This window comes from Tenrec ecaudatus, unplaced genomic scaffold (genome assembly GCF_050624435.1).
Source record: "Tenrec ecaudatus isolate mTenEca1 unplaced genomic scaffold, mTenEca1.hap1 Scaffold_1521, whole genome shotgun sequence".
Lineage (NCBI taxonomy): Eukaryota > Metazoa > Chordata > Mammalia > Afrosoricida > Tenrecidae > Tenrec > Tenrec ecaudatus.
In genome coordinates this window covers 168,272-185,165 of record NW_027458011.1, presented here as the reverse complement: position 1 = coordinate 185,165, position 16,894 = coordinate 168,272, and the positions used below count along the sequence as shown (strand labels likewise).

The window sequence follows — 16,894 nt, the reverse complement described above, 5'->3', positions numbered from 1 at the left end:
AGTAGGGGGATTGCTGGGTCATATGGTAACTCTATTTCCATCTGTTTTAGGTATCGCCAGATTAATTTCCATAGTGGCTGTACGTACTTACAAGTGCAACAGCAGTGGATGAGAGTTCCTGTCTCCCCACAGCCCCTCCAACACTTGTTGCTTTCTGGTTTTTTGAATTGGGGTACCATTGAGGGTGTCAGGTAGTACCTCATTGTTATTTTAATTTGCATTTCTCTTATGGCTAAAGATCGGGAACTTTTTCTCATATGTTTGTTGGCCATTCGAATTTCTGTCCCTGTAAAATTTCTGTTCAAGTCCTTTGCCCATCTTTCAAGTGGGCTATTGGTTTTTTTTCTTTTTGGAATCTAGCAGCGTATTGTAAATTTTAGTAATAAGACCTTTGTCTGATGTGTCATTGCTAACGATGTTTTCCCAGTCTGTGGACTCTCTTATCACTCTCTTGGTGAATTCTTTAGATGTACACAAGTGTTTTATTTTCAGTATATCCCATTTTTCAATTTGTGCCTCCTCTGCCAGCACCACTTTTTAAAGAGGGAATCTGCTTCCCATTTGATATGTGTGTGACCCTTATCAAAGATCAGTTGCCTGTATGCTGATGATTTTATTTCTGGGTTTTCAGTTCTTTTCCATTGGTCTGAGTATCTGTCATTGTACCTATACCATGTGGTTTTGACAACTGTGGCTGTATAGTATATGCTGAAGTCAGGTAAATCAAGCCCTTTTTTTGAGGAGTTCTCTGCTAATTCTAGGTTTCTTCCCTCTCCATATGAAGTTCATCATTAGTTTTCCACTTCTGTGAGGAAAGATGAGGGTAATTGTATCGGGATTGCATTAAACTTATATAGTGCCATTGGCAGAACTGGTATCTTGACTATATTGAGTCTTCTAATTCATGAGCATGGCATACACTTCCATTTGTTGAGGTCACTATTGTTTTCTTGCAATAGTGTTCTGTAGTTTTCCCCATATAGATCTTTTGTTTTTTAAGTCAGGTATATCCCTAGATATTTCAATTTGTATTTGGCTATTGTGAAAGGTAACACCTTTTTTTATCTCCCCTTCTGTGGCCTTATCTGATGTGATGGACTTTTGTTGATCTTGTATCCTGCCACTTTGCCAAACTCCTCTATTGCTTCTAGTACTCCCCTTGTGGAACTTTTGGGATTTTCCATATATAAAATCATATCATCTGCAAATAACGATAGTTTCACCTCTTCCTTCCCCAGACGAATATCTTTGATGTCTCTTCTTTGCCTTATGCTGTTAGCTAATACCTCCAGCACAATATTAAATAAGAGTGGGGACAAGGACATTCTTGCCTGGTCCCCCTTTTCAGTGGGAATGTGTTAGTCTTCTCCATTGACTACCAGGTTGTCTGTTGGTTTTTCATATATAGCTTGTATTGTCTTCAGGAACTTTCCTTCCATTTCTATCTTCGCTAGTGTCTTAAACAGGAATTGGTGTTGGATGTTGTCGAATGCTTTTTCTGCATCTATGGATATTATCATGTGATTCTTATAATTTTTCATGTCAATGTGATGAATAATACTAATGGTCTTTCGTATGTTGAACCATCCCTGCATCCCTGAAAATGAATCCAACTTCGTCATGGTGAAATGTTTGTTTTATATTCTTTTGTAGTCTGTTGCCTAGTATTTTGTTAAGGATTTTTGCATCAATGTTCATTAGGGATATTGATCTGTAGTTCTCGATTCTTGTGGGATTCTTGCCCGGTTTTGGTATCAGACTTATACTAGCTTCATAGGAGGAATTTGGGAGTTTGCCATCTTTTTATATGCTCTGGAAGATTTTGTGTAGGATTGGGGTTCGTTTTTTCTATAGTTTATTTTGTATAGTTTTCTTATTTTCCCTCTCCTGAATCTCAGCCCTGATTTTTATAATTTCTTTTCTTTTTCTATTAGTAGGATTGTCCTGCTGACTCTGCTCTAGTCGTAAATTTTGTGCCAGCATATCAGTCCTGAGTCTCTCTTCCTTTCTCAGATGTGCATGTATTGCTATGAAACTTCCTCTGATGACTGCCTTTGCTGTGTCCCATAACTTTTGGAACTTAATGTGCTCATTCTCGTTGGTTTCTTGAAATTTCCCAATTTCATCTCAAATTTGCGCCAGTACACACTCCATTTGCAGTAGAGAGTTATTCATCCTCCAATTGTTTGCTCTTGTTTCTTTGTCTTCCTTTTGTTGATTTCCAGCCTTATGACACAGTGGTCAGAGCGAGAGATATGTATTATTTCAATGTGCTTAAATTTATGTAGATTTGCCTTATGCCCCAGCATGTGGTTTATCTTCGAATATGTGCCATAAGAACTTGAAAATAACATGAATTTTTTTGTTTTGTTTTTGGATGAAAAGCTCTGTAAATATCTATCAGGTCAAATTTTCTAGTTGTGGAGTTTAGCTCTCTAGCTTCCTTGTTGAGTTTCTTTCTCTGTGATCTATCTTTCTCAGGGAGTGGTGTGGTGAAGTCACCCACTATAATCGTCAAGTCTGTAATTTCATTTTTAATTTTTCGTAGTGTTTGGTTGACGTATTCAGCGGGTCTCTCATTCGGGGAATATATGTTTACAATGCTTAGTGGTTCTTTGCCTACCATTCCCTTGAGCATTATATAGTGTCCCTCCTTATCTCTTTTTTGGTTGGCACTTGGAGATCAATTTCATCCGAGATTAGAATTGCAACCCTGCTTTTTCTGTATTGCTGATTGCTTTGTAGGACTTCTCCAGCCTTTGATTCTCAGGCGATTTTTGTCTGTAGCTTTGAGATGTGTCTCCTGTGGGCAGCAGATAGATGGGTTGTGTTTTCGAAACCATTCTGGTAGTCTCAGTCTTTTAATGCCTGAGTTCAGTCCATTGATATTCAGGTTTATTATCTCCATCTGCGGATTCTGTGATGTCATCTTATACCTTTTGTGTTGGGAGTTTTCACACGTTCCTTTCTCATTAGTGTGTTGTGCATGTGTGTGAGTATCATTCTTGACTTCTTTCCATCCTTAAGCCAATGTTATCTTGAAGTCTGTTTTCTCTTTGTTGCCCTCTGGGTGAGGTTGTTCTAGGTGTTGGTCTCTTATATATGCTTTTTCAGTGTTGCTCTTTTGCCCATACTGCGTCGGCAAGGATCTTTTGTAGGGCTGGGTTTCTTCTAACGTATTCTTTGAGTTTTTCCTTGTGTGGGAAGACTCTAACTTCTCCATCTATCTTGATCGATAATTTGGCTGGGTAGAGTATTCTTGGGTTTGCATTATTTTCCTTCAATTTTTGGAATATCTTACTCCACTCACTCCTTTTCTTCATAGTTTCTGCTGATAGGTCTGAGCATATTCTTATTTGAGAACATTTATATGTGATTGCTTCTTTTTCCCTAGCTGCTCCCCTTTCTGATTTTCTCCTTTTCCTCAAAGTTGGATAATTTACCTGTTATGTGCCTTGGTGACTTCTTTTTTGGGATCTAGTCTAGCTGGTGCTATTTCCGCCTCCAGAGTGGTTGCCTGGTTTTCACTCATTATGCTGGGGAAGCTTTCCTCCAAGAATTATCTCACTATTGTTTCAGATGACTTCTTTGTTGTGTCTTCCTCTGGTAACACAATAATTCTAATATTGTTCCGCTTCATAGCATCAGACATAACTCTTAAGTTTTCTTCAGCTTCTCTGATGATCTTATTAGATTTTTGTCTGTGTTTGTTAAAGTCTTCTTGGCTGTCCTCCAAGTCATTGATGCGGATCTCTGATTCCTCCATCGCTTCTCAAAGTCCAAGAGGCTGCTACTGGTTTCTGTTGTCTCCTCCCTAAACTCCTGTATTTCCCTTTGGTTTATGACTTTTACCTCTTCCATCATTTTATCCATTTTCTGTATTGTTTCCCTCATATCCTATATGACTCCAAGTAGCATTCTGAAAATTTCTTTCTGTGGCAGCGCCATGTCTGCTTCTTCTATGCATGTCATTATGTTTAGGACATCTTCTGCCATTTTCCTTTGTTTCTCACATTTTTATGTTGAGGTCTTTGGGGCTGATGGCTGTTTGCATTGTGTTGTTTTAGAGGAGCCAGATACCATTTTCCAGGGAGTCGGAGGGCACTGGCTCTCTTTGGGAGACTTGTAGGAGTGTTTCTTCGAACTGCCTATAGCTTATTTCACTATGGAATTAACCTACCACTTTATCCTCCTGTCATTTCCCTATCATGAGAGAGTCCCAGAAGGCTGGTGGGTTGCCTTCTTTGGTGAGCAGAGGTTCTTGCAACAGCTTGGAATGTTAATGAGTGTTGGTTGAGCTGCCTTATGCCCCCAGGTACACAGGCCACAGGCAGGAATTCCCCAGTGATAAGTTGGGCAGTTTCCCATGGAAGGAAAGAGGACCTTTCCCTAGCCTCGGGCAAGCTACACAGGTTGGAGCTCACCTAGCTGGGTGTGGTACAGTCTTAAATGCCCTAGGCCAAAGGGAGTGTTCTGGAGGTCAGCAGTGGAGTGTGAGAGAACAAGAAAGAGACAAAGAGGAGGGAAAAAAATTAAAAGTAAGACTGTTTCGACTGTGCAGGGAATATAAGGAAGAGAGGGAAACAAAAGCAACTATGCAGCTGAGTCCCACTCCCCACCCATGGAGCTGCAAGGCTTTAGTCCCTCTGCAGCCCTCAAAGACCATGGGGGACAGAGACAGAGATATAAACAAAAGCAACAATGTAGCTGAACCCTGATCCCTGCCAGTGGAGCTGCCAGGGTATGGGTTTAGTCCCTGCCCAGACGCAGAAGTGGCAAGCTGTGGCTGTGCTGTGAAAAAGCCCCTGAACAGCCTTCTAGGGCTGTGGAGGAACAGAGAGCAGAGATGTAAGCAGAAGCAACAGTGTAGCTGAACCCTGATCCCTACAGGTGGAGCTGCACGGGTCCTGTCCAAGCCCTGAGGCAGGTGAAAGCATACTGTGGCTGTGTTGAGACCAATCCCCACTACAGGCTCCAGATGGTCCCTGCTCCAGCAGATAGAGTGGCGGGGCCAAGGTCACGCCCCAGCAGGCTTCCACTGAGCTGTGCCCAAAGCCCTCAAAACCCCATGGGTCTGTGGCTACTTACCTTTGTGATGTTCCTCCTATGTTCCAGCAGTGGTGAATTTCCCTCTAAGCAACTCTCCTTGACTGGGTTCTACGGAGTCCCTCTGGTATGTGTCCAAGTCATCTTTTTTTTATGGATAGAAGAATTTTTATTTTTCTCTCTTTGTTAGCCTTTTTTTCTTCCCTACCAAAAAATGTCTTGTTTTCGGAATCCTAGGCTCATCCACCACCTTGCTACAGCTCTGTCCCTGACGCAGCCTAGCTTGCCCTGGAGCTGCTGCCGGAACCACACAGCCCAGCCTGGTGTTTCCGCAGAGGGTGAGCCGCCGCCGCCTCCATAGTCAGCCTGCCCTCAGCATTCGGCCCACACAGAAGGGACCCCTGCCGGAACGCAGTCTGCAGTCCACAATCTGCACCAAGCCCGGAGAACCTCAGACAAGAGTCGAGCTCAGGGAGGATGTCAGGCTCCAGGGTGTCACAGAGCAGCAAGAGAAAGACCAAGAAGAAACCTGACACTTGGGAAGAAGCGAAATTTCTGGTGGGCTCCATGGCAGTCATGAATGGCATGCGAAAGCAGAGAACTTTTTGCGATGTGATTCTCGTGGTCCAGGAAAGAGAGATCCCTGCTCATCGTGTGGTCTTGGCTGCAGCCAGCCCAGTTTTTAATGTCATGTTCACAACTGGCATGCTCGAATCAAAATCCTCTGAAGTAGAACTCAAAGACGCAGACCCTGACGTTATTGAACACCTGGTGGAATTTTCTTACACTGCAAGGGTTTCTGTGAATACCAACAATGTGCAGTCTCTGTTGGATGCCGCAAACCAGTACCAGATGGAACCTGTGAAGAACATGTGTGTTGATTTTTTGAAAGAGCAAGTGGATGCTTCAAACTGTCTCGGTCTAAGCATTCTAGCAGAGCGTCTAGACTGTCCTGAGTTGAAAGCCACTGCAGATGCCTTTATTGACCATAATTTCCCTGACGTTTCCAAAACTGAGGAGTTTCTCCACCTTGATGCTGAGCTAGTAACAAGTCTGCTCAACCAGGACTCCCTGACCGTGAGCGCAGAGGAGGAGGTTTATGATGCTACCGTCAGGTGGCTGAGATATGATGCGCCGAATCGCCAGCCTTTTATGGTGGATGTCCTTGCTAACATCAGATTTCCTCTTATCTCAAAAAAATTTCTTATGTAAAACCATCCCATTTGAATCCCTCATTCAAGACAATCCTGAGTGCCTTAAGATGGTGATGAATGGAATGCGGTATCATCTACTGTCTCCTGAGGATCAGAAAGAACTGGCAGATGGAGCAAGGCCTCGAAGACCACAGTCTTGTAGATATTTTAAGCCAAAGTTGGAAAAAGGTGCATATGGCACACGATCCTGAAGTGAGAATGTAACTTCAGAATTTCATTTGATGCATGTTTTGCTCTTTAAAATTACCTGTGTTGATAACTATTTTGTATATCCAACCACATGTTTTTAGTCTTCAAGTAGAACAGTTTAAGTAACTGAAGAATTGACCCCAAATTTTCAAAAAAAGTCTCATTCAATAAAGTATGTTATTCTCAAAAGCCAGCATTATTAGAATTCCATCACAATATGTTCAGTATTTATATTAAATGTGCCCACCCTCCCTTATTTTTGTTATAAAACTTTGTCTTGGAAATATTTTGCCACTTACTAGGACCTATTTATATTTTTTCATATTAATTATTTCTAATATAATAATTGCAGAGGCAGCTTTTGTTAGAAATTATTTACCTTGCCTCATGCAAAGTGAACAGTAGTTTATACTCTGATATAAGTAGGCTACTTATTAAATAGGATTGCTTGGTAATTATTTTTAAATTCTTATACTTGGCATTGTTCAGAAATCTGGAATGATATTAGCTGTCATTCATTGAGACCCTCCCATAGCTGCCCTATACCTGCCAGGAATGGTGGCTTTTCCTTATTATTAAATTGATTTCCGTCAGAGAACATTTTCAGTGGTAGCATATAATTTTCCAGAATTAAGTCAATATATTTTTGGAGCTAATAAACTTATACACTATTATCTCTATATATTCCTTGGATTTAAATGATGACAGGAGGAATTACTGTATTAATTACTGGCTGAAAAATGATAGAAAAGGAAATCTTAATCTTTTTTCAAATATTGTCAAGAAATGACTTCTTGGCACTCTATTTTAAAGGTGAATCATACCATTCTGAGGATGCCAGGGAAGAGAGAAGAACTTTCAATCTATGAAAAGAGGATAATTGGATTTCAAATAGTTCACTGAGAAATTTAATTAAAAATAACCAGATTTCTTTTTTTTTCACAACTTTTGGAAGATTGCTTTATGATCCTGAGGGAAAGAGAAGGGTGAGTATGTTGGGCAGAAATATATTAACCATTGTGCATTTCAAGGAAGGTTCACCATTGCCATTTCGGTGTTCTAATTGGAAAATTCTCCTTTAGAGATGACAGACTATTTCTTGTGCTCCTCATTTTAAGTGGGGGCTCCTCTTTTGGCTTGATATCTCTGCATAATTTAGGCGATGGGTTCCGTGGCCTTTTGTGTCCACTGTAGTTTGACAAAATGGCAGGCCATTCTTAGGCCTGGTACACTCTTGATAGATTCTTATATAGAAAACCTAGATTTTTATTTTATTTTCCCTCTTACCATACCTATCGATGTTTGGGATATATTTCTCCTATTGATAATGGTGAGTTGGGTATTTCTCAAACTACTGACGTTCAGATGTGAGACAACTTCCAATTCTGTTTAAGACCGATGCCTCTATCCTTTTCTGGGAATTTTATTACATACCCTGAAGTCATTCAAGGCTCTTGTCTACATTTTCTATTGATTATGTATTTTATAATGAATGTTGGATTGTGAGTGTGAACATGGCAAAGGTAGGTAATTTCTTTTTTGTCTTCAAACTAGGACCAACAACTCTTTTTTAAATAGATTGTGAACACATGTTCTCTTAATAAGCACTTTCATAAATAATAGTATAATAGAGAAAAACATTTTCATCTGTTGAAATCTACTATGTGGTTCATTTTGCATAAGCATGAATAGGAATGTAAGACAGGTGTAACAGTACTAAATAAAAAGAGGAATGAAAATAATGAAGTCATCTTTATGAACGTCACAGAAAGCATGTTCTCCCTTTATTCCGGCTCGTAGCTCAGAAACTGTTGATAGAGGTTACTGTTCTCAGCCCAGATTAGGTGGAGGATAGGATTGAGATGGAAAAACCCTTGCTTACAGTTAAATATTATACATGTCAATTAATAGTTGTTGTAAACTGTGTTTCTCTACATATTTGTAAGTGATGATGTAGCAATCCCTGGTGCCACAAAGTTCACGATCGTGGATGCTATTTGAAAGGTGAGCAGGTACCACCCACCAGCTGGCCCCTTGCACAATTAAACTCACAATCTGTGTCCAAAAAGATTACAGTTTAGAGATCCCTATGGGGGCAGTTCCAGTCTCTACAAAGGGTGACCTGTAGTCAAAATGGACGATACATATACAAAACAACATATCAGTGATGCAGTCTGGACTCTCCCTAACAGATATTAAACACATGTTTCCTCCTGGTGCTCCTAATCTGAGTTCTAGTCTAGTCAACTGTTTTGGATAATGGCAAGTTTGCTCTTTATGATACTACTTAGTGGAATCATAAATAATTTTCATTTTGCCTTTTAAACTTGGAAGATTTTCCTGAACCTTATGGCTTCATATACTACTTTCATTATATTTTGAAATTAATTAATTGTCATTTCTGTTTTCTGTATTCATTGCTACACTTCACTTACTCTCTATTAGAATGTGATCATCTCTTAAGTGTCCTCACTATTTGAAGAAAACAAAACATTTTGAAGGCTCTTATAGTTCTTGTACCCACTCATCAATTGTATCAAGATAATTTGTACGTATGTCATCATCACTATTTCCTAGACATTTCTTTTCTTCTTTTTAAAAAAATCAATTTATTGGGGGCTCGTACAACTCTTATCACAATCCATGCATCCATCATGGTCGTCTCCTCACTCTTAGTTTGCAGATTTCAATGTGCTCTGCAGATAATTTTGTCCCACGGTCTCCTCTCCTAGGAAGAAGGACTCTGTTTCAAACAGCACTCCATTTCCAGACCCGTGTGTCCTGCGCACTTCTACTGGACAAGCTACAGCGATTTAACAAAGAATATTAATAGGTTCAGAGATTGAAAAAATACTCAGTTCAGTTTTCAACATAAAATAAAATTTGAAAACCTTCAATACGAATAATGAGTTAAATTTGAGATATGGCAACACAGAAAATCAGTCTACAAATGAGATGGATGTACTCAGATAAATGACAATTTATCTTAGTGTTTCCTCGAGGTACGAACATTTTTCACCCTGTTCTCAGAACTACGTTTTATGGGGATTCATGATAACCTGGAAGAGTTAGACCATAGAAGTGTTTGCTATATGTCATTTGCTTTGTTTTGTTGTTTTTTTTTCTCCTCAGGGGAGCAGATTCTTCCCATTCTAAATTGTAATGCAGGATTGTTATGCTGGGAATCTACATGGTGATGAAGTGGGAGAACAGGGAGTTTCTGTGTGTTCTTCTGATTGAGTCTGAACCTTTTATATCAGCTGGGCAGTAAGGCTCTGACCTTCATGCCTGTGGTGTAGTTTATAGTTTGGCCTGTCCATGCGCCTTTCCTTCATTGCAAAATCTCCTGTATGTTTGAACTTTTAATATCTGTTCACGATACCTTCGCACGTAGGTCTCATGGGTAGGATAAGGGGTGTCTGGTTGATAGGGGAAATATTTTACCTCCAGCTATGAAAAGTCAATGGATTTGACCTTTCTCTGGTGAGAAATCTTTTGAGTTGATAAAAGTCTCTCCCTCCAGTGTCTTAAACACAGGGCTTATTTTGAATGTTCACTTGAAAATCTGGAGGGGTTTTATACTCAAAGCTCACAAAGTTCGGGGCTCCACTAATGACTGGCCCCAGAACTTTCTCACTGTCTCAGTAAACAGTACTCTCTCTAGCAATTTATAAAATTTTAATTTATGTTTTTGTTTTATCAAAAACATGTGTTTAGTAGCTTCTGATTCAGGTAAGCAGAACACAGTTGTTCCCATCTGAATAGACCTCCTCTAGATTTCGGATGGCATTTGATATGCCAATTCACTTCAGTTCTCTGATGGTGCATGCACGGACTCCTAGCATCTGTGCACCCACGGCTCATGTTGCAAAATAAGAAGCAGGTGCCTGACTCAGAGAGGAGGAGACAGTCCAAGAGAGACAGAGCAGGGGTCCAGAGTAGAAATGGAGTGGCAGGTATCCAGAGAAGGCCTAGAGTTTGTACGTGGGCAGAAAGTTGTGGTCATCTCCACGTGACTACACATTATAGAGGGATGAATGGACTGATAGTATAGGATGTTTCATCACCCAGAACTGGGAAACTGATCTACATTTGATCAACCCTATTCTCAGTCCCTAGGTTCTTCAAGCTGAAACCTGAGAAACCAGTTCCCTGGCCTTGAAATGAAGTGTATCCAATGGTTACTAAGTTTCCTCGAGCCCTGAGCACTTGAATTGTTTTAGGACTATTCAGCAAGGAAGGATTCCCACACCCTCCGCCCCAGAAAATAGGTACTGTATACTACAAAAATATCTGAGTTTGGAGAGATATGTCCTAATCTTATGGGCTCTCACTAATCTTTTTCACAACACTGATATCATTTTTACATTAAAATTTACAACTTATGTTAATCTTGTTAATCTGTCTTTAATACATCTTGCAAAATTATTAAATTTATTTGGGGAGTTCTATCAGACTTATCATGATAAAATAATATTTCATCATATTTTAAAGAATGTATTGCTTGGTTTTGTATGTTTTCTGAATACTTTACATATTTTATATTATTTAATTGATTGCTTTTCAATTTTTCTTATAAAATATTTTGTAGGCTGGTTTTTATGTGAGGAGAGGAAATAAGAAAATTTTATGCCTATTAAAATAACATTTTGGTATACATTATTTTAAATGAGTAAAAAAATAGAAGTTCATGGAAGATATAGCTGACTATTTATGAAAACACACTCATTACATGTATAGTAATATTGAGGATGATACAGTAAAATGAGTAAGACTTACCCCACACCCACCACAGTGAATCAGTGAAAAATCGCTATACCTCATCACAGACACAGAGGAATGGCCCCCTTGAATGATCTGTATTATTCCATGAGAAGCTGATTGTGTCAGATCTCATCTATGAAGTGAGAGAAATTATAGGGGTCGTGTATAAATGGATACATCTGTACCCGTCATGACCAGCTGTCAACCCACATCATGAGATACACCCACCACTAGCCATCAGGATTCCAGACCACATTTGAGATGAGCAGCGGAGCTATCCTGGTGTGTGGCTCTGTCAAGTTCTCGAGGTTATCTCTTATTTATACCTGATGTAGACCAGAACTGCATTCATGAATGTGAATTATGAGCATGTATAAGTGCCCTATAGAGTTGAAAGCTGAAACCATCACCCCGATACAGCAATAAGCAAGGACATTGCCCTATAGGGTACTCTTGAACCACTGATACCGAAGTGCACTCATCAAGGAGTGACTATGGAGCTTTATTTTCCTATTGGCAGTCATCCTGGGTAAGATAAGACAGAGATGAGGCTGGAGAAAACACTGTGGCAGCTCCAGAGCCCTCACCTTCTGGTTTACCTCCTCACAGGTGTTATGCCCAGATGCAGTTCGTGCAATCTGAGGCAGAGGTGCAGAAGCCACGAGAGTAGGTGAAGGTGTCCTACAGGACTTCCGGATACACCTTCTCCAGCTATGGTACGAATTGGGTGTGACAAGTACCAGGAAAAGGCCTTTAGTGGAAGGACTGGATCAGTACCCACGCTGGGAAGTCAACATATGCCCCGGGCTTCACACAAGGCAGGAAGACATCTCCTGGGATGCGTCATTCAGCACAGTTTATCTACAGACTGGCAGCCTGAACTCGAGGACACTGCCACCTCTTCCTGTGTGAGACACACGCTGTAGAAATCCACATCCCGAGAGCGTCAGGACACCTGAGGGCAGGGCAGCTGTACTCGCTGAGGCAGTGACTCAGAATATTTAGTTGAATCTTCTCTTTATTTACCTCCTATGAACTTAGAGATGAGAAACAAAGACAATTACTTTCTGTGAAATTATCATTATAATACCGTGAAATTAAATCAGCCCCTCAAGGGGGGAGGTTAAAAATACCTTGGTATGTAGCCTTTCCTTATCTCTCTGTGTAAACACTTACATCTCGGTACTGACAACTATGCCGACTCCATGAAGGTTCGAATTACCACCTCCAGACACAATGAAAAAAACACAGTTTATTGGCAGAGAGAAGGTGAGAAAATGGAAGCCAAGACCATCTAGTACCCTGTGAGAAAAGAGGAAGAGGGAGTCAGTGTGATCCCAGACACAAACTTCCTGCTGGGAGAGACCTGGGCTGCAGGGGGGATTCAGAACCCACATATCGCAGGTCATACCCCAGGGGCAGGTGCCCATGCATGGTTTCAGGGCTGGTTTCTTCTTGTGATCTGGGGATGCTTCTCCATCGCACTGTTTCCCCCAAGGAATTTATCTATTTTTTTATGACAAAGGAATGCAAGATTATTGTATAAGAAATATTTAGAATCAGACTATTGCAGGTAGGATGTATAATAATGGAATTGAAATCTCAACGGCAGAAAGTGGGAAGGAGCAGATAAAATATAATTTTTATTTCTTAGTGTTATACCTCACTTATTTGTATATTAGTGTTTACAGCAAATGCATGTTTCAAGTACTGTTTGATAATAGTTGAATTGGTTGGATTTCCTTGAAGGCGGACATGATCTTATCACAAACAGTACTGTATTTCATGATGTGTTTAGCAAGATCCTTCCTGCCAATGAATGCCATCCCCTTCTCTTCATTGTGTTGTTCTTTGCGTAGTAAATCTTATGGTTTCCTGATCAACTTGCAATACCATTTAAGTCCTTTTAAGCTCACTAATGCCTAGAATACCAACTAACCTTCAAGTATCCCATTTCATCTTTTGCCCCTTCCAATCTTCCTAAATTTATAGTATGCAAATTATCAATTTTGATCATTAGAAGACTTTTGCGGCTCTTTCTCTTTACCTTGAGTCATGCCCCAGCAGCAAAGGAAGATCCTGACAGCTCCACTCCCAAAGCCTTTACCCAAATTACATCCTCATGGCTGAATCCCCTCCAAGAAACCAGCTCTACTTCAGTCACATTTTGAGTGCCCTCGAACATGAGGGGTCCATCCTCTAACAGTAGTTTCAACAATTTCCTAATTCCTTTTCTTATGCTGTCAGTATTTAACAATGCTTCAAAAGTATGCATAAGATTTTCAAAGCTTCTTCCACTGAAGAAGGTAGTGGGGTCCTTCTGCATTGTCTAGTCTTAGTCTGGAAGCTTTGATGAAATCTGTTCATTTTGGGTGATCCTGCTGGCATTTGATATAACAGTGACATATCTTCCAGCATCACAGCAACACACAAGCCACCACAGTATGATGAACTAACAGACAGGTGGTGAGAATATAACATTATTCCTTCAAAATACACCATACAAATTCTGGCTAATATTTTAATTACAACAAATAAATAATTGCCGAACTCCACCAAATAGTGGAGTAATTCAATTCAATATTTTCAATTTTGGTCTTAACATTTAAATAAAAAGCCATGAGGACATCAAGAATTTAAGTCATGAGAACAACAAGAATTTAATAAGTAAACAAACAAATAAATGGGTCTAGAAAACTAGAATCAATGACCAATATATAGCATACTCAACCCAAAACAAAACATATTGCTCCCGTTAGGCTGGAATATATTTCAGAAATAAAGTGAAGCATGAAACGAATAGAAACACATAGATATTTAATAGAAATACAGATAGATGAGAGATACAAGATATGGACAGGCTATATAGAGAAAATTGACAGCTAAATCAATAGTTCAGCAGATTGATGGACCAATTAATAGATTTATGATAGATAGATAAATAGATAGAAAGATAGCAGAGATAGGAATATGTATAGATGGATGACAGAGAGAAAGAGAAACTCGTTCAACAGACACCAGTGTCATTGTGCATTCAGGTTCAGGGGTTTGGGCTGAGTCCAGACAGATGGTGTTCACAGAACACTCTTGTCTATACTGAGATAAATTGAAGACTAAATGCACAAACTACTACATGCAGTGTGTCATAAGGAGGAAGGATGTTATAAAACAATGACTCACTCTTCAAGAGATTGTCTCAAGTACCTGGGTCCCCACAACAGGAACATATCAGTTATTTGATGTGTGTGGTGATGCAGATAAAAGTAGGTCAGGGAAGCTATGTGAGACCAGAGTGTAAGCACCACGAAGGGAAGGTTGGGATGTATTGCATAGGGTCTCGGGACAAACAGCACATGACCCAGTTCAAGACTCAGTGCATGGGGAGCAAGATACAGGTTTCCTTCCTGAATTTGGGGCCTCCCTATTCAATTTTCCCCTGTGTTATGGTTTTTATTCCTCTTCCTGTCTCTGAGAACCAAGATTTAGATGTTTTTAGCATAACCGTCAACTCCAGAGAACAGAGGGAGGAGAATGAAGCATGGAATTAGGACATCTTCTCTGGGTCCTTGCTCTTTTCTTGGGAGACCCCGAGTGCACAAACCTGAGGTGCTTTCTCCCCATCAGAGGAGAACTGAAGGGAAACGTTTTAATATTATTTTTTATTTTTATCTTTACACTTGCTTGTGGATTGTGGGAAGATTTACCAAGATTAATGCTCATTCAACTATTCATACACTCTTGTTTCATTTCATTGACTGTAATACACACAAACTCCTGTTACAATTACCTTTGCTTTCCAAATATTCTGAATGTTCCCCTGGATAAATGTTGCCCTTTTAATCACAGAACTTAGATTATTTTAAGGTAATTGTATCTACCCAGGATTATTGCTCCCAGGTAGGCTTGTCAATTATTTGACTGGAAGTTTTTCCAAGGGGTGAGTTCAGTCCCACACCTGAAGCGATGCTGGAAGCCATGGTCTCAGGACTTCCACAAATCGACCCAACAAGGAAGCCTAGTCTTTGTATTATTCTTTTGTGTGTGTGTATTGTTTCACTTTTTGTCCCACTCTACCCAAGACCTTCTAACGCTATCTTTTCCAAAGAAGTGGGTACTGATAGCAAGGCACCACCTATTTCTTCTGGTCATAGAGATCAGGAGACTCCTATCCATGATTCATTACAACATTGGACGAATGGTTTCGTTGTGTCTTCAAGGATCATCACTCTGGAAAGGGTGAAAGAATTAGCTGCACCTAGTGTGGTTTAAAGTCCCCAGTCACTACTCTCAAAGCCCAGATGTAGGACATTGTCTTTGTGCGCTGTTATCTCAACGGGTCTTGTGTCCCTGAGCCCCAAGGCCTCCTCCTGAGAGAGAGAAAAGTTAACAAACTGATGGTTTTCTTTAGTTTAGATCACAGTAGGTCAGAGAAATGTTTAGACAGATTATGAAATTTATGAGATTGTGAAACTGATGAAGGTGAGATATTCTCCATGTTGGATTTTTAACTTCTCTAACAAACAGCTACCCTGTCAGAGAGACGGTGACAAGGGCCAGGTTGACCATGAGTATTCAGAGTGACACACTCATCTTTGACTTTAATCTGCACAGATTTGTCTGACACTCCGAGTAAAGCTGACATTCCCTGAGATTTGTTTCCTCTTCTCAGGCAGCAGGAAGTACAGGAGAGACCTGGGCGCTAGGACACACCTGAGAGTCTATTGAGAGTCTATTTAGAAGGGGTCATTCAGTTGATGAGATTCTTCAAAGTCTTCACTAAGGAGACAGAGGTACCTTCCATCATGGACATCATTCCCCACAGACAGTAAGGAGAGACCCAGGCTCCTTGGGCTGCAGATTCACACTGGGTTTGAAACCACTCTCGCCTGAGTGTGAATGAGAGATGCACTAAGTGGAGTCACAGTTCAAAGCTCTCTGTGTGTGAGGTTCTAGTGCTAGTGCCAGTCTTGTCTCCCCGCCCCTGCCCTCTCTCTCTCTCTCTCTCTCTCTCTCTCTCTCTCTCTCTCTCTGCATGTGTGTGTTGCAGGATGTTACTAGGATTAAGTGCTGTCCCTCCCAGGAGTCCCAAGACCTGGGTATCCAGGGTTATAGGGCTGGAGGAGTCTGACACGTAGGGCAGGGCAGAAATATGCAAAGTGGAAGACATCCATTTTAGACCCACAGGCCACCTCCACAGGGGAAGGTTTCTCATCACCCAGCTGGTGAACTCAGTGTGATTCCTTTGCATCCTCCTTGCAAGATGGGGTCTGCCACCCTAGATCTCCTCATTGCTCTTCTCCCAGGTCAGGATCACCACAGGTTTGAGATGAATGGAGGATGTGTGTGCAGAGGGAGTCTCTCATCTCTCAATCCTATCTCCACAAGTGTCTGTGCTCAGGTGCAGCTGGTGCAGTCTGGGGCAGAGGTAAAGAGACCTGGGGAGTCTTTGAGGATCTCCTGTAAGACATCTGGGTACAGCTTTAATAGAAACTGGATTGGCTGGATTAAGCAGACACCTGGAAAGGGCTTGGAATGGATAGGGATAATTTATCCTAGTGATGCTGATACCAGGTACAACCCATCCTTCCAAGGAAAAGTCACCATCTCCACAGAAAACTGCATCAGCACCATGTACCTGCAGTGGAGCAGCCTGAAGGACTCAGACACGGCCATGTATTACT

At 40.7% G+C, this 16,894-nt stretch overlaps 1 pseudogene; it reads left to right on the top strand.

Annotated features, from left to right (window-relative positions):
* Positions 1-5,523: 5,523 nt before the first annotated feature.
* LOC142436111 (kelch-like protein 7 pseudogene) lies at positions 5,524-6,451 on the top strand (annotated as a pseudogene).
* The last annotated feature ends 10,443 nt before the right edge of the window (positions 6,452-16,894 follow it).